General features: G+C 41.7%; 1 pseudogene; it reads right to left on the reverse strand.

The window, feature by feature from the left end:
- Positions 1-11,299: 11,299 nt before the first annotated feature.
- LOC142452551 (PC4 and SFRS1-interacting protein pseudogene) lies at positions 11,300-12,707 on the reverse strand (annotated as a pseudogene).
- Between the last annotated feature and the right edge of the window lie 10,170 nt (positions 12,708-22,877).

Here is a 22,877-nt window from a genome sequence, read left to right on the forward strand (position 1 = left end):
CCATGACTATCTTATGTAGGTAGTCAGCCCAACAAAATGGAGACAAAGCAAAAGAAAACAAAAGATTGAATAAAAAGAGAGAGAGAAAATAACTAATAAAAAAACTCATGAAGCATACATAATTCCAGGTCTGTCCGCTTACCTTTATGACTATCTCCCTACTGGTCTTGGGGGTGTTCCGGGAATGGCTCTCCTAGCCTGAAGTCTATTTTGGGAGCTCCCCAGGGACTTTGTGCCTTTTCTTTGCTCCCGATGCTGATGTGTTCTGTTCCCTTCTTGTTTTACCCTGCTGTGGGAGGTTCAGACTGGACTTAGTCCATGCTGTGAATCCCAGTATTATCCTCTATTGCAGTCTGCTACAATGAGGGTATATCATATATCAAGCTGTTGGCAGTCCTACAGTCCTCTCTGTTCCTTAGCAGCTCCATGCAGGGATGTCATCCTCGGGGCCTGGTATGACCATATGTGGCCTAGATCCTCACTCTATTTTTCCTTCTTGATTTGCTTCTATGTGGGTGTGGCAGGCAGGCCTCTGTCCCCAACCTGTAGGTTTAGTGTTGTCCTCTGTAGCTTGGACTTGTAGGGAGGGGGTCTGTTGGGCTCTGATTAGGGTTGTCCCTGTAGCCCACTCTGTTCATGAGTTGCTCCAAGTGGTTACGTTGCCCACAAGGTTTGGCACGCCAGGGTGGGGTCTGCCTGCACACTCCTATTTCTATGGAGACATAAACAATACCCTCTTCTGCAGTGGGTAGTGCCCTGCTCCCCCAGTGCCATTCTCCCTCCCCCCATTTTCTCCCTCCCCCCTTTCCCCTTCTGTGTGTTGGAATGACACACAGGTTTGGCCTGTCCCCCACCTGACTGCCTGTACCTCAACCTGTATAGTGCGAGATAAGTGGCTTTTCTTCTATATCTACTGTGCTGATTATACTTACCTCAGTGGACTCTCGTGATGTACTTGTCCTTTTGTTATGGGCTAAGTGTGCTTAGCATAATTTCCTCCAACTCGTCCCATGAGAAGATGTGCTTTATGCGATCATTAGTGCTTTGGAGTGAAGCAAAGTTCTCCACTGTGTGAATGTGCCAGAGTTTTCTAAACCACTCATCCCTCGATGGAAATTTAGGTTGTTTCCAATTCTGGTCATGGTCTATTTTTACATCTTCTTGGTATATGCCCAGCAGAGGGATTGCTGGGTCATAGGTAACTCAATTTCCATTTGCTTTAAATATTGCCAGGTGGCTTTATATACCCACATGACTACCAGCAGTGGAGGAGAGTTCCTATCTCGCCACATCCCCTCCAACATTTGTTGCTCTCTGATTGTTTTTATTTGGGCTATCTTCAAAGATGGTAGGTGTTACCTCCTAGTTGTTTTAATTTGCACTTTAATGATGGATAATGATCGGGAGCATTTTCTCATATGTTTATTGGCCATTCAGTATCTTCCTTAGTGAAATTTCTGTTCAGGTCTTTTACCCACTTCTTCAGGGGGTTACTTGTTTTCTTCTTTGTGCAGGCTAAAATGGTATTACAGATTTTAGTCATAAGTCCTTTGTTGTATCATTGCTAAAAATCCTCTCCCTGTCTGTGGATTCTCTTGTTATTCTCTTGGTGAAATCTTTAAATGGATATAGGGGTTTTATCCTTAGTATATCCCACTGGTCAGTTTCAGCTTCATCTTTGCGTGTGTCCTTCCCTATTACAGTTAGCCTATGTATTGCATGAGTCAAGGTTCCTAGGTTTGTCCTTATTTAGCCTATATATTGCACCAGTCAAGGTTCTTAGGTTTGTCCTTATTGTTGATGGTCTTGATAGTTTGGGGTTTTACTTCTTGGTTTGTGACCCACCTTGAGTTTGTCCTTGTGCATGGGGGTGTGGTAAGAATCTTGTTTCATTTTTCTACAGGAGGATATCAATTGTTCGAGCACCACTTGATAAAGAGGGTCTCTGCTTCCCATTTTATATATATTTGGGCCCTTATCAAAGATCAGTTGTCTATATTCTGCTGATTTTATTTCTGGGTTTTCTGTTTTTTTCCCTATTGGTCTGAGTATCTGTCATTATTCCAGTACCACTGTTTTGAACATTGTGGCTGTGTAGTAAGTGTTAAAGTCAGGTAAGGTGAGCCCTCCAACTTTTTCCTTTTTGAGGAATTCTCTGCTAATTCTGGGCTTCTTCCTATTCCATATGAAATTGATGGTCAGTTTTTTCCAATTCTTTGAAGAAGGTTGTTGGTATTTGAATCAGGATAGTGGTAAACTTATATGGTGCCTCGAGTAAGATTGACATCTTTCCTATATTGAATCTTCCAATCCGCTAGCATAGCATATTTTTCCATTTGCGGACGTCACTTTTCATTTCCTGTAGTAGGGTTCTGTAGTTTTCCATGTGTAAGTCCTTTGGGGTTTTTTTTGTTAGATATATCCCTAGATATTTCAGTTTGTTCTTAGCTATTGTGAAGGGTACTACGTTCTGGAACTCTTCTTTCTGATGTATCTAGATAACCAATAGACTTCTGTTGATCTTCTATCCTGCCACGCTTTCATATTACTCTACTGCTACCGGTACTCCCATTATGGAGCTTTTGGGGTTTTCAATGTATAGAATCATGTCGTCTGAAAATAGCAATAGTTTCACCTCCTCTTCTCCCAGATGGATACTTTTAATGCCCTTCTGCTGCCTTATGTTTGTAGCTAGGAAGTCCACTACAGTGTTGAACAGAAATGGGGCCTGGGGCATCCTTGTCTGGTCTCCTTTTTCAATAGGATTGTTTTTGTCTTTTCTTCATTGACTATCATGTTGGTTATTGGCTTTTTGTAAATAGTTTGTATTAACTTGAGGAATTCCCTTTCCATTTCTATCTTTTTGAGTGTCTTAATTAGAATGAGTGCTGGGTGTTGTGAAATGTTTGTTCTGCATTTATCAATATAATCTCGATGGACTTTCAGATTTAAACCATCCCCCCATCCCTGAAATGAATCCCACTTGATCATGGTGGTATATTTTGTATTCTATTGGCCAATCTGTAGTTATGGGTTTTCGCATCTATGTTAATTTGAGATATTGGTATGTAGTTCTCTGTTTCTCTGGGATCCTTGCCCAGTTTGTGTATCAAAGTTATACTGGCTTCGTAGTTTGGGAGTTTGCCATCTTTTTCTTTCCTCTGGAATAATTTGTGGATGATCAGTGTCAGCTCTTCCCTGAATGCTTGGTACAATTCTCCTGTGAAGCAGTCTGGCCAGGAGCTTTTTTCATTGGTAGTTTCTTGATAACAGTATCTATTTTTTCTTTTGCTCTAGGTCTATTGAGGTTTTGACCCCTATCTGGGATAAACTAGGGAGGGATTGTTTTCTTGTAGAATTCATTAGAATACAGACTTTCATAGTATTTTGTCATTATCCTTTTAATCTCATCAGAATCCCTGATTTCTTCTTTTTTTAAAAAAAATCATTTCATCGGGGGCTCATACAACTCTATCACACTCTATCCATACATCCATTGGGAATCCCTGGCTTCATCCCTCATCCTGGTTATTGATGTTTGCTCCTTCCTTTCCTTGTTGAGGTTTGCCAGCAGTCTGTCGATTCTGTTGATCCTTTCAAACAACCAGCTCTTTGCTGCATTGATTTTTTGCATTGTTCTCTTGTCTTCCCACTCGCTTAATTTTGCCTTGATTTTTATTATTCCTTTTTTTTTTAATATCGGAGGGGTTGTTCTGTTGACTCTGTTCTAGTCTCTCCTACTTTTTCATATATTCATTAATCACTATCAACCATCCTTTGATAACGGCTATTGCTGTATTCCATAGTTTTGGTATGTTGTATTCTCATTGGTCTCTAGAAACTTCCTAATTTCTCCTCTGATCTGGGCTAGTACCCACTTGTGTGGTAGAAAATTGTTATTCATCCTCCAGTTGCTTGTCCCTGCTTTTCTGGCCATCCTTTTGTTCACCTCCAGCTTATGGTGTGGTGTTCAGAGAGGGAAATCTGAGTGATCTCTATGTGTTTCAATTTACTCAGCCTCGCCTGTGTCCCAGCATGTGATGTATTTTAGAAAATGAGCCATGTGAACTTGAAAAGAATGTGAAGTTTTTTTGCATTTGAATGGAGAACTCTATAAATGTCTAGCTGTCTAATTGTAGTGTTTAGTTCTATAGCCTCCTTGCTGAGTTTCTTTCCCAGTGGTCTATCTCTGGTATCAGTGTATTAAAGTCACCCACTATGATTGCTGGGTCTGTGATTTCTTTTTTCATCCTTTGAATAGTTTGCTTGATAAATTTTGTGGTGCTCTCATTAGGCACATATATACTGCTTATGCTTATTGGTTCCTGGTCTACTGATCCTTTGAGTATTATACAATGCCCATCCTTGTCTCTTGTTATGGTCTGCAGCTTGAGGTCAATTTTGTTGGAAATTAGGATTGCAACCTTGCTATTTAAAAATTGTTGTTTACTTGGTATATTTTCTGCCAGACTTTTATTCTTAATCTATTTTTTGGTCTGTGATGTTAAAATGCGTCTCTTGCAGGCAACAGATTCATGCATTATGTTTTCTAAGCCAGTTTGCTAACCTTTGTCTTTTCATGGGTAATAACATTCAGTATTATTACCACAGCCTGTGGGTTCATTGCTGTCATCCTGTACCTTTTGTGTTGGGTGTGTTCCTATCTCCTTTCATGTCAATGTGCTGTGTTTATGTGGGTGGCTCAATTTTGCCTTCTTTTCCCTCTGAGGCAATGTCTCCTGCTTGTGCTTGGTGGAGGTTGGTCTTCTGAACACAGTGAGTTGGCAAGGATTTTCTGCATGGTTGGGTCTTTTATTGTGTATTCTCTTTTCCTTATCTTGGAAGACTCTTACCTCACTGTCAACTGACAACTGGGGTTAACTGACAGTAACTGGTTTGGGGAATTTTTTTAAAATGAAGAATGTTTTACAAGATGTACAGCACATTTTGTACAACCCAAGATGTACAAAGGTGTTAAAGGAAAGCGAAAGTTCTTTAAGAATCAAATTTCACTCAAGCGGTGAAGTGATTCAGTCTGTACAGATGTGTTAAACCGGTAAGGCTAGTATTATTAACCTTTCTTCATCTCTAACCCTAGGGAGTGAAAGTCACTAGGGTAACTTTTGGATTGTTATTTTGGAAGGGAACCTTTGGCTGTTGGACATTTCAGGGCTGGACCATTCACACTTCTATTACTTGGTGTTTCCTTATAGCTTCCCTGGGATGCTAAAATTCAGTGCTGCCACCTTGAGAAGTATAGTCATTATGGTCAGGAGTCTCAGGGGAAGAATGTGGCCAGTCCACAGAGAGGACAACATGGCTGGCCCCACTATGTGACATGATGCCCCTCAGTGACCAATGGCGCTACAGGGGACAGCACCAGAGACACAGTGTGTGAATTGCAACTGACCTGATCCCACCACACCGAGGCAAAGCACTGGGGGCGTGCAGCGGAACAGCAAGGGAATGGAGTGGCAAGGTCCCCAGGGAATGCTGAAAGTGGACTTTGGGGCCAGGGCGTGGTGCCCCAACAGACTGGACTGGAAAACGCTCCTAAAGGCCAACAAATGATCCTTGAACTGACTACAAAAAAAGAAGAAGAAGAAGAATGTGAATGGTCCTTGTGGCCTAGGGCCATGGAGGTTATAGAGTCTCAGTTCTAAAAAGGCCTGTAGGAAATGATCCCTTGGGATCACTTGGTAAAGGATAGCTTCCAAGGAAGGCTTAGAGGAAGTTTAGAGCCTGCTTCCAAAACTTCTGGCTACATAGTACATATTCCATTAGTCATAAGACTAGGGCGTGATGATGGTAGCATAACATGTTGAATTTGATTAATATCATAGAATTGTACACTTAAAAATTGCTAGAATGGCAAATGGCTCACACCTGATGTCCTATGGTCTCTGGGGAATATCATCTGCCAGACTCCAGGTAGAAAGACAGCATGACCAATGTGCCAAAGACCACACCTCAGATTTCAGAGGGAGAAGTGAGGCTATGGGGGAAACTTGAGGACCCCGAAACTGCCCCAGGCTGGGAAAGGGCCAACTTTGAGGTGTGAGATGTTTCCTTCAATGTTTCTTTGTGCAGATCCACCGCCGATACTTACAGAACAAGGTCTGATGATGTTCACTGATGAGGTAAGCTAAGGTAACAGCATCCAGCTGCTTTCAGCAGTGAGAAGAGCAGTGGATATCCTCGCGAGATTCAAAAGAACCGTGAGAAGGTGGTGTGGCAATTACATAACTTCCTGTCAACAGGCAAAGGGGTGAGTCTAGCCTGTGAATCTGGTTGTAGCTTGGTGACCTCATTTGGAGGTGCTACGTGGATAAATAGCTCCCTGGAGGCCAGACCCAAACACTCTTCTTCATTTTTCTGCTGGCAACCCACGTGGACCTACACGGATGGAGTCAGAGCCTTTGAGCTGGAGGAGCCATGTGGAGACCCTTGCCAGTGCTGAGATGCTTCCACCACCACTGGATCCACAAGACTTTCTACCCACTGGCCTGTGATCTCCTTGCATTCAGCATCATTGCATGGCTGCATGAGTCTAAGGAGGGATTTATGGACTAGTATCCACATATAGGCTAATATAGAACTTATAGACTTGATGTGGACTGGACTGGGATGTTTTCTTCATGTACAATTACTCTTTGATATAAAGTTCTCCCTTACACACATATGAATCTCCCTGGATTTGTTTTTTTAGTCTACCCCGGACTAACACAAGTGGGATTTCCACTATTATCTCACTTTTCAGCATGCCTGTAAACCAAGTTTCTGTTTACCTTTCAATTCCCAACGTGAGTGTTGAAGCCGATCTTTCATCTTCAACTGTGGAACATTGTACTCGGGCTCTGTGTGTGCTTGAGATGCATCAAGATAGAAACTGTTTCTGTACACAGAGCAGGTGTTAGTCCTTAGCTTGATATATAACAGCCTCAGTGAATCCTCTATACACCCAATAGCTATGTGAAAAGGGGAAAACAAAAGTTAAGGTAGCACTCATAAGCTTATTACTGGCAAGAGAGGAAGCAGAGAATAAATGGCCAAAGGAAAGCAAGAAATGAGCAATGCTTGGAAAGGCAGAGTACCAACGATGGCGCTGGGAAGAAGATGACTGGATTGACATCTAAGTGAGGGCAGGCAGCCACTAGCAAAGGGAATTTGGCTTGGTAGTTGGAGAAATGGAGGGTTCCCCATTCCTGGACTTCACCCTTAGAAGGAATATACCCTTATTCTTCCACAGTAGGGTGGTAGGCTTTGACATGGATCTCTTTTTATTTCTTTGGAAATGACTTCACGCATCTCTGCACCTTCTTGCAAAGTACTTTCCATTGTCACTGTGTTCATAAAATCAACACAAATTAGCCAGTGAAGGAGGCTCATGTGCTTCAGGCCCACCTCCTAGAACAAACTTGGAAAGGTACTCGTTTGAAACGTCTATAGTTATCTTCTGAAAACATATGAGCAAAGCTTCCTTTACAAAATGCTGCTTTTCAAAAGGAAATGAATGTCTGTTTTCCCCAGGTGGATATTTTGCAGTACTTATAGATGTTCATCTTTCTGCTTTCATGAATCCCGGGACACTGAAGACAGAAGCAGAGCCTCATGAATGTGCCTTCTTTCTTTTCTACACTATGCAGAGAGAAACTGTGCTGCTTGGCACAAACCTAAGACCCGTGTGATTAAACAATACAGCCATGTGGATTGCTAGAGAACAAACTGGTCTTGTAAAAAGTGTATGGTCAGCCCCCATGGCATCAGCTCAGACCAGTCCCTTTGGGTTCCCAGGCAGACTCGGAAAGAAAAATGCATATTTCACGAGTCTAATTCTTATGCAAGAAAAGGACCAGCTGAAACGACCTTACCAAAGATGGGAAATAACAATTTGATTCATGTCCAAAATTCATTCCATCAAAGACATCCATATTAGTCACCTGACCCATTTGGGAAATAACCCAGATATTTCTGGTGTGCCTGAAGAGTAGCCCTGGGCTTCAGGTTCTTGGCCTCTGTTAGACTGAAATGAGAGCTCCCCCAATATTGCTTCAAGCAGCATGGGAGCTGAGTTTCCTCAGGTGTCAAGGTGGTCCAAGTGTGAGCTGTGGGAGGTAGAGGGGTGGGAGCTGGCTTGAGGAGGATAATCGGCAAGTGCTGACCCAAGCCTCTCAACATTTTCTACTGCTTCCTTTTGGATTTTCAAGCAACTGATTTTTGAGGGCTCTATCACAACTCAAGATATGAAGAATCAGCTGCACTTTGCAAAAAATCATTCCATTTTGCAACTGCTGTTTTCATTCAGAATTTCCGAAATCCAAATTGGCCAGCAACGATGGCATTGTTTTTCTAAATTGTCAGCATTAAAAGGCACTTGGTCCTCCGAGACGAAGGTAAGAGGGTGACTAGGACCTGCTTCTTGGATTGGAATTGGACACAAAACAGAAGGAAAACGGTCCGGGGCACCCTCAGCCAGCTTCTTCTGGTTCCATTCCTGAGTGTGTATCAGAGAGCAGGGGCTATCCCAGGTTGCAGCACCTCCAGTATTCAACTGTCTGCCTCCACCACAAGATACCATTTAGGAAAAAGCAAAACACAGTCAAATGGCAAAGTAATAATACAAATAAGCCTCCACCTTTCTCCCAGTCTGGCACACATGAGGGACCCAACAAATGTTGGGTATGTGGAAGTATTTGTTGAAAAGAACACCTCCCTCCTGTATAGATGCCTTGCTTCTCATTCTTTGGCAAGGTCAAATTGCTATGCTTTGTAGACTTAGCCCCAAAGAAGTCTCCTGTCTGACACTTTAAAACACTATTAGCTCATATTCAAAAATGCATACCAAGGAGAAAACTCAAACTCTATAGAAAACTTAAAAAAAAAAAAAAACAACTTAGGAAATGTCTTGAGACCAAAAGGAGAATAATCTTATGAATCCATAAAATTGAAATGTTGACCTTCTTAAGCCACAGTATCCAAACCCTCCCTTTGATTCGCCCAGATGGTACTTTTCTTCTAGTTACCTGCACAGCAAATGGGCAAGCCTGAGGTTGTGGGAATTCACGTGAAGCAGGTTAAAAACCCAGAGTTGGACCACATGGCCCAACTTCAGCATGCATGCTGGGCCAGCTGATTCTGAGGCTCTCATTGGTCCACCAAGGTTGACTTCTGTCAAACAAAAGATGCTAGATTCAAGGAACATAAAGTCGACCTCTATTATTTGATTACGTAAATATAATATAGTTGAGAAGAATCTTAGTTAAGACATAACTAAGAGACATAACTTAACTAGAACTCAACCACAGCTGTGACTGTAAGCGGAACCCCTCCAGTTTGTCTCACACAGCATCCTATGCTTGTGCACAGGCACAAATTCTCACGGATACTAGCTAAATCTGCCATTAAGATCCACAACCTGCATACCCAGCCTATCTTCTCAAGATTTAAGGTGCCTGGTACTGGAAGCCCTGTAACATAAGATCTTTTTCAAAAAAACCTTTGTTTACACAGTTTGTGCTAATCACTCCAAAATTTGTGTCTTGTCTGAAAAAACTCTTTCACCGAGCCTGTATATATATTTTTGTGAGAACAAAGAGACGGGGAGAATGGCATTTGGGGGTAGGTTCGCCTTGTTCTTTCCCATGCATGTGAAAACAAAACTTAGAATCCTTCTTTTTTTAAATTTAATTTTTAAAACTTTTAATCCACCTGGTTTCTGTATTCTGGCAATGGTGATTGGGGAACATAGGCCCTCTTGGTGTCCATCCTGCAACAATATGAGTCCATTTATATGAAATTCAATAACAGGTAAGACCTACTTATGGCATTAAGTCAGAATAGCATCTAGGGAGGGCAGGTGCTTGGGGTAGGATAGCTTTGGGACCCTGGTAAGAGTCTAGTTCTTATTTGAGAGTGGATGTTCTCAAATAAGTTCATCAAACTGTACTCAGTATCAGTTGCTTTTCTGTATGTTTATTATCTTTACACGTTACAGGGGCCAGAAGGGAGTAGAAGGAAGACATAGGGCAGATGGGTCACGCTGAGCAGGAGAGGGAGGGAGAACCCACTGCAGGATGACCAGGAGAGACCTGCGCATGTTCAGATTGGACAGGCACCAAGGAAGGGGAGGAGACCACAAGTCAAGACTGAATGGCCCAATGAGAGTCTCAGAATCAGGTGGTCCAGAGATCATGCTGTAAGAATTCCACTGTACACGTATGCTACAATGTATTTATCCATTCTCCTATTGATAAATGTTGTATATTGAATTGTTCCCCCCACCCAAAGAATGTGTCAACTTGGCTAGGTCACGATTCTCAGTATTTTTTTTTGGGGGGGGGGGAGAGATCTGATATTATTATCCTATGTGTTGGAGGCAGTTATGTTTATAAGGTAGCATACAATCTACAGGATTATGATTTATCTTTTTTGGTAAAAAAAACTTTATTTTAACATTTCGGTTAAAGTTTGTTCAATCTCTTGGGATTTCTAAAAAAAATAAACAAAACCGGGGAGTGGGGAGGGAGGGGAAAAAAAAAAGAGGACCTGATGCAAAGGGCTTAAGTGGAGAGCAAATGCTTTGAGAATGATTGGGGCGGGGAATGTATGGATGTGCTTTATACAATTGATGTATGTATATGTATGGATTGTGATAAGAGTTGTATGAGTCCCTAATAAAATGTAAAAAAAGAAAAGGAAAAAAAAAGAAAGAAAAGAAAATGATGAGGGCAAAGAATGTACAGATGTGCTTTATACAATTGATGTATGTATATGTATGGACTGTGATAAGAGTTGTATGAGCCCCTAATAAAATGTTTAAAACAAAACAAAAAAAATAAACAAAACCACCAAGATTCTAAAGAATTACCAACAAAGGAAGGTCAGGGTGAGGGCACAGTGTCTGCTTCTTGGGGGGCGGGTACCATATTCAAAACTAAATGAAAGCTTATATTTTATCAATGAAATGATATACACAACCAGCACCTTCAGCTGTGCTGGTTATAACTTTCAAATACACACAGCTTCTCTTGTAAGCTTGATAATAACTGTAACAGGACTGATGGCTGACCTTAGTATGTAGTTGTACCTTACAATAATTTTAAAAAAACCACAACACAGAAATACTTCCATTAATAATGAAGTCCTCAATTGAGAGTCTGGAATATCCTTCCACCAAGGGGGAGGGGAAATTCAGCCCAATGAGTCTATCTGGAGATCTTCATCTCTTGTTTGTTCCACTTGCATTCTCTTTTCAGTAACTTGATGAATGCTTTCAGCCTACAATGAGATGTATTTTTTATTATTGTGGATTACATGTTGTTTGGTGCTCAGTCTCCGTTTGCTCATCTGGCTTGTGTGTCCTGTCTGTCGCTTGCTTCTCATGCTGCCTTTTCAGCACGGTCCTCCTGTGAGCAGGCTGAAAGCTCCGTCTACCCTTTGTCTTCCGTTCTCCTTCTTGATCAACTCCTTCAGAATCAGAGGTTGATGCAACTCTGCTTTGGGTAAAAATTTCCATTTTGATTCTACTTCTTTCTTCCCTTCTTTTTTGTCTGTTTCTTTTCTTATTTTCTTCCTTTTGACCCTCTTCCTCCTTTTTCAGTGGCTTTTTAGGTCATTTTTCCTCCTGCCCTTTTTTCTTCTTTGGTTCCCATGTCACTCTCTGAAGGGCAAAGCTGTTTTACTATTCTGGATCTGCCTTGTGGTTTTGGAATCTTGACTTCTGTAGCTGTAGGCCGTCCTCTTTTTTGGATTTGCTTTCAGATGCTACCGCTGTTGTCACTACTTCAGTCTCCTCGGTGTCTACTTGTTTTTCTGCCTTTTTCTTTCTCCCTCTTCTGGCAGGCTACAGAGTAGCTATCTCAGTGGTTCTCAACCTTCCTAATGCCGCGACCCTTTAATACAGTTCTTCATGTTGGGGTGACCCCCCCCAACCATAAAATTATTTTTGTTGCTACTTCATAACTATAATTTTGCTGGTTATGAATCGTAATGGAAATATCTGATATGCAGGATGTATTTTCATTGTTACAAATTGAACATCATTAAAGCATAGTGATTAAGCACAAAACAGTATTTATTATATATTGTGAAATATTTATTTCTAATTACAAATAAATGAAACTTTGTCTTAAAGCATGGTAACAGTCTTCAGGCTGGGTACTGGTATGTGGGCATATCTGCATGTGGCCAGAGCAGCCTGGAGATGGGTAAAGGAGTGGTGTCTCGGTTCCTAGGACCATTGGAAATATGTGTTTTCCGATGGTCTTAGGCGACCCCCGTGAAAGGGTCATTTGACCCCCAAAGGGATCACGGCCCACTGGTTGAGAACCACTGAGTTATCTCAATTGCTTTAGTCACGTTAACCTTGCTATGTTTTTCTTCCTGGTCAGTATCTTCCCTTGAAAACACTAGTTTCCTTTCCTTTAGCTTCAACATCTGATGACAAGTTAGATCGCTTCATTGAGGCCTGCTGACTTGATGTTGTACCTTTGGGGTTGTTATCTATTTCCCATAAACCTTCATTAAAATCTTTTCGTTTTTTTGGCTAGCCGTATTTTTGCTTATTTTCAGAGTAAGGAAATATATTGTTTGGTCCTAAAAAAAACAGTCTCATGAGTTCAAATAGATAATGGGTCGTTTGTGGGTGGCTTGATAGCTCCATCATGAACCTCATCTCCTCCAGCCAGCCAATGAAGAGACCCTTTCATCCTGGTGCCGAGGAAGCCGAGGTGGCTGCCCTAGCATGTATCTTGAGTCATTCTCTTTGGAAAAATAAGAGATGAAATGAATGAGCCAAAAAGGAAGAGCCACCAAGGAAGAAGAGTTAGGATAGAGGATGTACAATATACATATACAATTGCAAAGCTATCCACAAATATAGCAGAGCCCGGAGGGGACAAAGTTATGAAAACTTCTTAACCATAACTAAACACCTTGCAGGAATGAGTCCCTGGTCCTGGGAACTTAGAATCATCGTCTCAGTAGACATCAAGGTCAATTGACATAGCGCATTAAGACCATGTTCTATAGCCTACTTTGGTGAGTCATGCCTGGGATCTTAAAAGCTTTTGAGTAGTCATCTCAAGCACAATTATTAGTTTCTTACCATCTGGAGGAAGGAAGAGTGAAGAAGATTGAAGACATATGAAAACCATTAATGGGTCATGAATGGTCATGAGACTGGAAGAATTAGCTGGTGTCCAGATACTGCTACCAAAACCTCTGAACGGGGTCACATCAGATGGTCCTGGATACAATGGAGAAAACGTTGAACCCCAAATCGTAAAGCATAGCAGGATTACTGGTTGGATAGAGACTATAGAACCCTGGAGACTATGACCTTCAGTTACCTTGAGGCCTGGAATGGAACTCATTCCCTAAGCTCAATTTTCAGTTAAAGACTAGACAGGTCTATAAGGTAAAAAATAACACTAGGGTGGTACACTTTCTTTAGAAAAATCAATCATTTAGAGCTTGCAGTATTTTCCCAGGGCAAAGTTCAGAAGACAAAAGTTTAGAAAAGGAGGACTGAAAAGGGGAAACACAGGGTCAAGTGCTATTAAATTGTGGGGAATCCAATCAATAATACAGGACAAAATGTGTGTGCATTGTTGAAATGAAAACTGATCCACTTTGTAACCCATCACCCAATTTATATTAAAAAAGGTTTTATTAAAAAAGAAAAGAACTGGCATGTCCATTGGATAGAATCCCTACACTGAGACCATCCTACACCGAGGGGAAAAATTGATGCCAAGACACATGGAGATCCTCAAGGAACACCAGGTTCACAGATAACAAAAGGAGACAAAGTCTTTTCATAGAGCTGATCAAGAAAGCAAGCCTTCCTCTAGAGCCGATGCCCTGAATTCAGACTTCCCGCTTCCTAAGCTGTGAGAGAATGCATTTGCTCGTTTAAGCCATCTGCTTGTAGGCTTTCTGTTATGGCAGCACTAGATAGCAAAGACAATGGGCATTTGGAGTTACTGTCACTAGTGCTGCTGTAAGCATTCTCGTACACATTGATTAGTGAACATGCATCTCTTTTGATCTATGCTTACAAGTAGTACAATGCCTAGACCAAAGAGTAGGAGTATGTTCAGTCGTTTGATATTGCCAAATTGTTTCCCAAAAAGATTGTGGTATTTTACATTGTCACCATAAGTGTTTGAGAGTTTTAGATTCTCCATGTTCTCCCCAACACTTGCTCTCAGCCATCTTTCTAATTTCAGCCATTCTGACAGGTGTATTGGCTTCTCAATGTGGTTTAAACTTGCTTGATGACTTCAGAATTTGAGCACTTTTAGCAATATGTTTGTCACGTGCCTGGCTATTTATTTTGTCCCAATTTCCATTAGGTTGTCAGTGTTTTTCTTATTGACTTATGAGAATTTTAAGCATATTAATATATTAATCCATTATATATATTGCAAATATATTTGCCTAGTCTATGGCTTAAGGAACCCCGGTGGCATATTTGATTATGCAATGAAATGTTATCTACAAGGTCAGGGATTTAAATCCACTACTTGCTCTGAGGGGGAAAGATTTGGCTATTTTTTCCCTGTAAAATAGTAAGGTCTTAGAAACCCCAAAGGGCAGTTCCACTCTGTCCTTGGAAATTCAAAGGGTTAGTGTCCTTGTGAGGCCAGAATTATCTCTAGGGCAGTGGATTTTCTTTTTGGTATGGCCTACATTTCAACTCCCTTACTCATATAAATAATTCTTAAATTTAGTTTTGTTCAATAGATCAATCTTTGCCTTTGGGTTGGTGCTTTTGCATTCTGGTTAAGACATCCTTACATCCCTTCTAAGGAGATTTAAAAATTTACACTTTATGATTCATCCTCATTGTTCTGATGTCTATTTTGTGCCAAAAAACTCATTGGGCACTTTCACAGATGTTATCTTCTTTTCCTGTGGGGAAACACTCTCTTCATTATCATTTTCCCAAACCAGCATGCAGCACACATGCTGGACATGGTGACTTCATAGCTGAACAGTTCCACTGAAACAACAGTAGCTCAAAGTCACACTAGGGGCCAGGAAGGCAGTGGCTCTTCCAGCCACACTTACATCCCTTGGGTATGGGGCTTGGAGAGGGGGGAGAGAGGTGAAGCCCTTGGGCAGAACCAAGTCAGAAATATACTTGTTCCAGTTGCTGTCCAGCTGGTTCAGACTCCAGATGAGCCTGTTTAGGCCTGTGTCAACTGTTCCATATGACTTTCAGTGGCTGACTTCTCAGAGAGAGACTGGTAGGCCTTTCTGGTGGGGAGCCTCGAGATGGACTGGAAACCCCAACCTTTGGGCTAGCAGTGAAGCATGTTATCCTCTTTATATTACTTCAGGAACTCCAGTCAGAAATAGAATCTTGTTAGGAGACTGAGAATTTAGAGTAGTTGGTGGATGTTGAAATGATGCCCCAGAGGTGACAGTGGACTTGAGAGAGGAGCAAACGTGAAAGATCCAGTTTGAGTAGAGGCAGAGCAGTGAGGGGGAAATTATAAGGAAGGAGAGGAGGGAAACACTTGGTCATAGGGGCTAGAGGTGAGGTTGTAGTAATTGGCACCTAGTCTCCTAGCTCTGTTGTTTTTCGTTTGGGTGTCAGATCTGGCTGGTGGTCATAGACTAGCCGGAGCTTGCCTTGGGAATCTCGTGAAGGGTAGCCAGGGCTGCCTTTTGGCCAGCGCTCAGCACGTGATCAGTGCTGGGCTCTGATGAGGGCAAGATCCCTGGCAAGGTGGCTCATAATGGGCTTTTATCTGTCCTTTTCTCTGGAAGCTGGGAATTTTAAACAAGTGAAAAGAAGTATTTGCCAGTTAGGTTGTAAATCTATTTGTGATGGAAATCAGATCAATGGATGCTTGGGGGTGGGGGTAGTAAGAGGAAAGAGAGGGGGGTTGAACAAGGCTCCAGGAAATTTTTAGGGGTGATGGCTATCTATCTATCTATCTATCTATCTATCTATCTATCTATCATCTATCTATTTATCTATCAAAACTTATCAAGTCATACACTTTAAATAGAACCAATTTGTAATATATCGAGTATACTTCAATAGTGCTATTAAAAATCCTCCTAAAATACACATTCACCACTTGTCTATCCGTTTTTCACACGGTGGTGGCTTGCATGTTGATTCGATAGACAGCTGGGAGCTATTTCACCAAGTCAGAAATCAGCAGGGTGACTAAAGTGAACAGAATTAAGCAGAACTTCCAGACTCAGGGCAGATTATGAAGAGGAAGTAGACGGCTCACTTTTAGGAGTTAGCCACTGAACACTATAAATAGCAGCCGACCATTGCAAACCTCAGGAGTAGCAGAACACTGCCAGGTATAGTGCCAGGAGAGAAGCCCCTCAGGTTGGAAGACATTCACAATTCAAATAAGAGCTACTTTCTCAGAGTAGAGTTGGCTATAAAGACAAGGACAGAGTAAAGGATTGCCTAATGAGGCAAGAGTCAAAACGGAAGAAAGAGCTGAAAATGTCTATTATAATTGGAATGTACAAAGCATAAAATTAAGAAAAATTAAAAGTAGTAAAAAATTAAATAGAACACATAATGATTGGTATCCTTGTGAGCTGAAATTATTATTGACCAGTTTGAATCAGACAAATATATAGTTTTCTATGCCAAGAATGACAAATTTAAGAGAACTGACATTGAATTCGTCACCCCCAAAACATTTATTTATTTCCCAAAAAACATTTTAAGATTTATCTTGAAGTACTATGCTGTCTGTTATAAGATAATATATATTAACCTACAAGAAAAACCAGTAATAATTTGCACACCAACCATTAAAGCTAGGAATAAAGAAATGGAAGAATTCCAGCTTCATTCAGAAATTGATCAAGCATGCAATCCAGATACATTGTTAAAGAACTAAAAGACACAACACAAACTGACATATGCTCTCCCATGTGATTGCAGCACAGTTCATAAAGCAAGAAGCTAGAAACAGTCTAAATGCCCCGAAGTGGAAGAATGGATAAAGAAACTCAGGGACATACACACAATAGAATACTATGTGTGTTAGTCTGGGTACTTTAGAGAAACAAATCCACAGAAACTCATGTATAAGAGAGAGTTTTATATAAAGGTTAAGCGCACATCAAGAAAACATTCCAACCCAGTGCTGTCCAAGCCCACAAACTCAACATTAACTCACATGTCTGACACCAATCCACAAAGTCCTCCTCCATCTCACAAAACAGACACAATGATGCCGACTGCAGGAGAAAAGCCGAGTCAGTGAATGTGTAAGCATCTCAGCACTGCCAAGGGTCTCCACACGACTGCTCCAGCACCCAGGACTGCATTGGGGTAGGTCCATGCGGCTTCTCCTCAGGGATGTCTTGCAGGAAGTGAGCCTTGCCAGCTGGAGCAGGGAACTGCTAAGGCAGCTGCACCCTGGTCTGACCATCAGAAAGCAAGAGACCTGAGAACCAGAAAGGCGAGGTTCACTGAGCCATTTATCCCTATGCCCTTCAATTAACCCTACATGTCTTTCGGCCAGGTTGGCACAATAAACTAACTACATCACTATGCAGCCCTCAAAAGCAGTGATGAAACTACATCATGACATGGATGGACTGGGAAATCATTATGCTTATCAAAGTTAGTCAATCACAAAAGGACACATAATGTATAAGATAATGTATAAGACCACTATACTATAAGGATAAACAGCAAGACAGAGGAAACCATCTTTCTCATGTTATGTAAGCTTCTAACCCAGTCTCCCAAGAAATGATTCATGATAATCACACACTTTTGGAGAACATGATTAACAGGTAGTTTTCTTCTCGTCAAACAGTCTAACAGTTTCTCACTCCAGGAAGCTTTAAAGCAGTGGTTCTCAACCTTCCTAATGCTGTGGTGACACCCCCCCCCCAACATAAAATTATTTTCATTGCTGCTTCATTACTGTAATTTTGATACTTTTATGAAGTAGAGTTGCTTGACCCCCAAAGGGGTCTCAACCCACAGGTTGAAAATCACTGCTTTAAAATTTCAGAGAATTTGTAATAAAACATGTTTGTGTGGGAAATAGGGAACAGTAGTAACTGTCATAACTAACAAATTGCTATGAGAGAACCTTTATAGCAAGATGTGAAAGAACCAACAGACTGCTTCCCCCCTGACCCAACAGATGTCCCCTGCAGGACAGGAAGAAGCATTTCCTTCCTTCCTTCTTGTTTTGTAGTCTCAAGTTATCAATTATTGGGCTACCTCAAAACAATAGAGATAGGAACTGATGTCCGGTGATTTCAAATTGCACAACTATGGGATAGCAGTCTCCTGCTTCTTTCCACACAAGGAAATTTCAGGTATGAGTCTAAATGAGTATTTGTTTCTTTAATCTGCAACAACAGGTGTTTAAGATAAAGTCTGGTTCATTTAGTGGGGTTACCAAATTTGATCCTTCTGATGGGGCCTATAAAGAATTCTGTACTCGTTGAAAAGACAAAATCTAAAATTTAGGATCACCAAAGGCAGAAGACAAAATTGGTTAACAATTCATGATTAGCAACATTATGCATGGTGGCTTAAAAAAAAGTGTGTGTGTGTGCATACTAGTAATGTTAAGGGTTTTGTTTTGTTTTTTAACTAAGGGGAGGTTGCCCTTACTTAGTTTACCCATAAATAGAAGTGGAATTTCCACAGAAATTCATTGAACACAATTGTAGGTGTGTCTATAAAATTAGGGTGACTGTGGGCAATGCTATATAGTACGATCTATTTTATCCTCTCCAATTCACCTCCCCACATGAAAAACTCCCCCCCGCCCCCAGCGAAGGTGAGGCTTCCTCTGGAGCACTAGTTTTTAAGATGTACAATTAAGCAAGTGATAAATAGATTATAAGCATTAGACAGACATATCATAACATTGCTTGGGTTACCAGATTAAACATGATCTTCCCTAACCCCAAATCATGAACCTGGTTTACTTTTTTTGTACTTTGTTGCGTTAAATGGACTGAATTGTTCAATTGGACATAATCCACAGAGTAAAATTATCTGCTGGTCTTTCTGGCACATAATTAAAATTCTTTTTTTCAAACATAATTTTATTGGGGGCTCAAACAACTTTTATCACAATCCATACATACATCAATTGTATAAAGCACATTTGTACATTCGTTACCCTCATCATTCTCAAAACATTTGCTTTCCACTTAAGCCCCTGGCATCAGCTCATTTTCCCCTTCCCTCCCCACTACCCCCTCCCTCACGAATGCTTGATAATTTATAAATTATTATTTTGTCCTATCTTACACTGTCTGATGTCTCCCTTCATCCACTTTTCTGTTGTCTGTCCCCCAGGGAGGAGGTTATATGTAGATCCTTGTAATTGGTTCCCCCTCTCTACCCCACCCTCCCTCCACCCTACCAGTATTGCCACTCTCACTACTAATCCTGAAGGGATCATCTGTCCTGGATTCCCTGTGTTTCCAGTTCTTGTCTGTACCAGTGTACATCCTCTGGCCTAGCCAGATTGGTAAGGTAGAATTGGGATCATGAGAGTGGGTGGGGAGGAAGCATTTAGGTACTAGAGGAAAGTTGTATGTTTCATCATTACTACACTGCACCCTGACTGGCTCGTCTCCTCTCTGCCACCCTTCTTTAAGGGGATTTCCAGTTGTCTACACTCTGCTCTCCCCCTCATTCACAATGATATGATTTTTTGTTCTTTGATGCCTGATACCTCATCCCTTTGACACCTTGTGATCACACAGGCTGGTGTGCTTCTTCCATGTGGGCTTTGTTGCTTCTGGGCTAGATGGTCGCTTGTTTACCTTCAAGCCTTTAAGACCCCAGGTGCTATATCTTTTGATAGCTGGGAATCATCAACTTTTTCCACCACATTTGCTTGTGCACCTGCTTTGTCTTCAGCGATCGTGTTGGGAAGATGAGCATCATGGAATGCCAGTTTAATAGAACAAAGTATTCTTGCATTGAGGGAGTACTTGAGTGGAGGCCCAATGTCCATCTGCTACCTTAGTACTAAACCTATAAATATATGCACATAAATCTATTTCCCCATCCTCATATATATTTACAAATGCACATGCCTTTATTTAGACCTCTATAAATGCCCTTTGCCTCCTAGCTCCTTTATTTCCTTTTACTTTCCTCTTGTCCCACTGTCATTCCCAGCCTTCATTTGGGTTACAGTAATTCCTCTCAGTTACATTACCCTTGATCACACACTACCAGGTCTCCTACACTCTCCTCACCACCGATTTGGATCACTTGTTTTTCTCTTGTCCCTGAGTTTGTTAACACCACTTTCTTTCCCCCCACTTCCCCTCACCCATCTTCCCCCGGAACTGTTTTCTCCTCCAGATTGTTCATCCAGCCTATCTTATTTATACAGACCTGTGGAGACAATAACACACAGAGCAAAACCAAGCAACAACAACAACAAAAAAAAAACAACAAAAAGTCAACGACAAAACACACACACACACACACACACACAACACAATAACAACCAAAAAAGAAAAGCTTGTAGTTAGTTCAAGGACTGTTTGTTGACCTTTAGGAGTGTTTTCTGGTCGAGTCTGATGGGGTGCCAAGCCCTGGCCCCCAAAGTTTATTTTTTTTATTCCTTGGGGACTTCGTTGCTCTGTTCCCCTTGCTGTTCTGTTGTACGCCCTTAGTGTTTTGCCTCTGTGTGGTGGGATCAGATCAGTTTTGCCTCTGTGTGTCTCCAGTGTTGTCCCCTATAGGGCTATGGGTCAGTGAGGGATGTCGTGTCTCATAGTGGGGCCGGCCATATGGTTATCTCTGTGTATTGTCTGCTCTGAGCGGGAATATCTTCCTCAAGGCTTGGTGGGCCATGATGTGCGCCACTCTCTCTTCCGCCCCCTTCATTTGCTCCCGTGTGCTCTGATCAGACATGTCCCTTTCCCCTAGCTGCAGCAGGTTCAGTGCTGTCCTCTGCAATAAATTCTTCTTGGGAGAGGTGAAGGTGTCCACATACTTGGGATTGGGGTCGGCCCCTCAGACCTCTCCACTGGTTCCCTACTCTATGCTGGCATGTTGCATTCACATCTTGGAGCACTGGGTTGAAGTCTGGTCCCTCTTTCCCTGTGGAGATATAAACAATCCCCTCCCCTTGGGTGGGTTAGTACTGTGTTACCCTGCTACCCATTTCTTTTTAATTTTTTTCCTTCCCCCCTCCATTTTAGTTGGTTACCATATGTATCCCTGAATTTGGTCTGGCCCCTACCATACTACCTGGTCCTTGCCCCAGGAATGTTTCATAATTCAAATTCAAAATGGCCTTTACACAATAATATTTTTCTTGGTTTGTTTTTAAGATCCAAATTAAAAAAAAAAAGAGCATCTAGGGGAAAAATTTTTCACATGTAGGTCACCTCAACTTCCATGAAAGTCAGACATAGAATAGAAATATCAAGATAAATGTTTGAAGATAACATATAAGACTAAGTACAGTAGGTATTTTTTGTACCTAAATAACACCAGTAGCAATTACATTCTGTAAACTCTTAGGTTGTATATGAACAAGGCCATGAATATAGACACTGAAAACATTCATCTATCAATATGCAAAGCTATCATAAGAAGAGGTATTTCTCCAGGAGTCTTGATTGGCCTGCTCAACTGCAGATGCCCCTCTTCGGCCCTCTGGTGATTAGCAGTTCTTGCCAGGCAGCTGGTCATGGTCTTTGGCAATGGAGCAGAGGCTGTCCGATGGCTTCCTACACTAGGACTAACAGCATCCTAATTGAGCTTTTATTCGAGTGTCAAAAGGGAAACAGCAATTACAACCCTCAAAGCCAGGTACTGAAAACAGTCATTAAAACTCTCCAAGGAAAATACAGCAATGGTCACTGAGTGCACTTAAGTGTACCGAGCACTTGGAGACTGGGGGGTCACACGATACATGAGTGGATGCTGCTCTAACACGGCAACATCTTACCGAACAGACCGGAGCCCAGTGAACGGAAGATTTTCAACAGAAACAAGGGAGCAAAAGTGATGCATATATCTATCAGGGCCTCAGTTTCCAAATATTTAATAAGGTCCCTGCAATCCATTGACTTATTTTAAAAGGCTGTTCTAGTTATAGTATTTTAAAACTCTCATCAGAGGACTTCTTCCAGAGGGGTGCTGGTAAAAGAACGTGGAGGCAGAGGGGTTGGTAGGAGATCGTGAAGGGTTATGTGCTTCATTTGTGAGTGATTGTTAATGGTGAGTTGTGATTACCATACTGCTGGGTATAAAATGAGCCATCTCAGAGAGGGAGACCTCACTACCAGCAAAAGAGCCAAGAGTGGAGCCCATCTTTTGCGTCTGAAATCCCTGCCAAGTGAACTTCCTTGATCCAGAAGAAACATTGACATCAGAGGAGTGACAGAGAAGCAGCAGCAGCCAGGGCATGGGACAGAATGGTGGACTTCCAAGACCATGGAGCAAGAAAAGTTGAGTTCCTTCAAGCAGGAGGCTGGCTTGTGGAGTGGGGTGCCTCCAGGCACTTAATTGGGGGAGCTAGGTTTGCTGAATCATGGATCATGAGCTGATCATCTTCAGGCTGAGGCTTAGTGGGGTGGCATGCCTTTTGTGCATTTCTTGACAGCCGTAGAAAAGTTCTGTAACAATACACATTCCAGGGCAGAGGCCAGGCCAAGATGCTGAGGGCCAGAAATAGGCCTGCCTGCGGGTACAGCAGAAACTGGCCTGACTGAATAACTGTATCCTTAGCATTTCTCACCTAAATTGTAACCTGTTAACTTCGCTAATAAATTCCATAATAATGAGTTTTGTCTGTGAGTTCTTTGTGGCTATGGCAATGAATTAATGAACCCAGATGAAAAAGTAGAGTGCTGAAGGAGGGACA

Source organism: Tenrec ecaudatus, chromosome 7, assembly GCF_050624435.1.
Source record: "Tenrec ecaudatus isolate mTenEca1 chromosome 7, mTenEca1.hap1, whole genome shotgun sequence".
Lineage (NCBI taxonomy): Eukaryota > Metazoa > Chordata > Mammalia > Afrosoricida > Tenrecidae > Tenrec > Tenrec ecaudatus.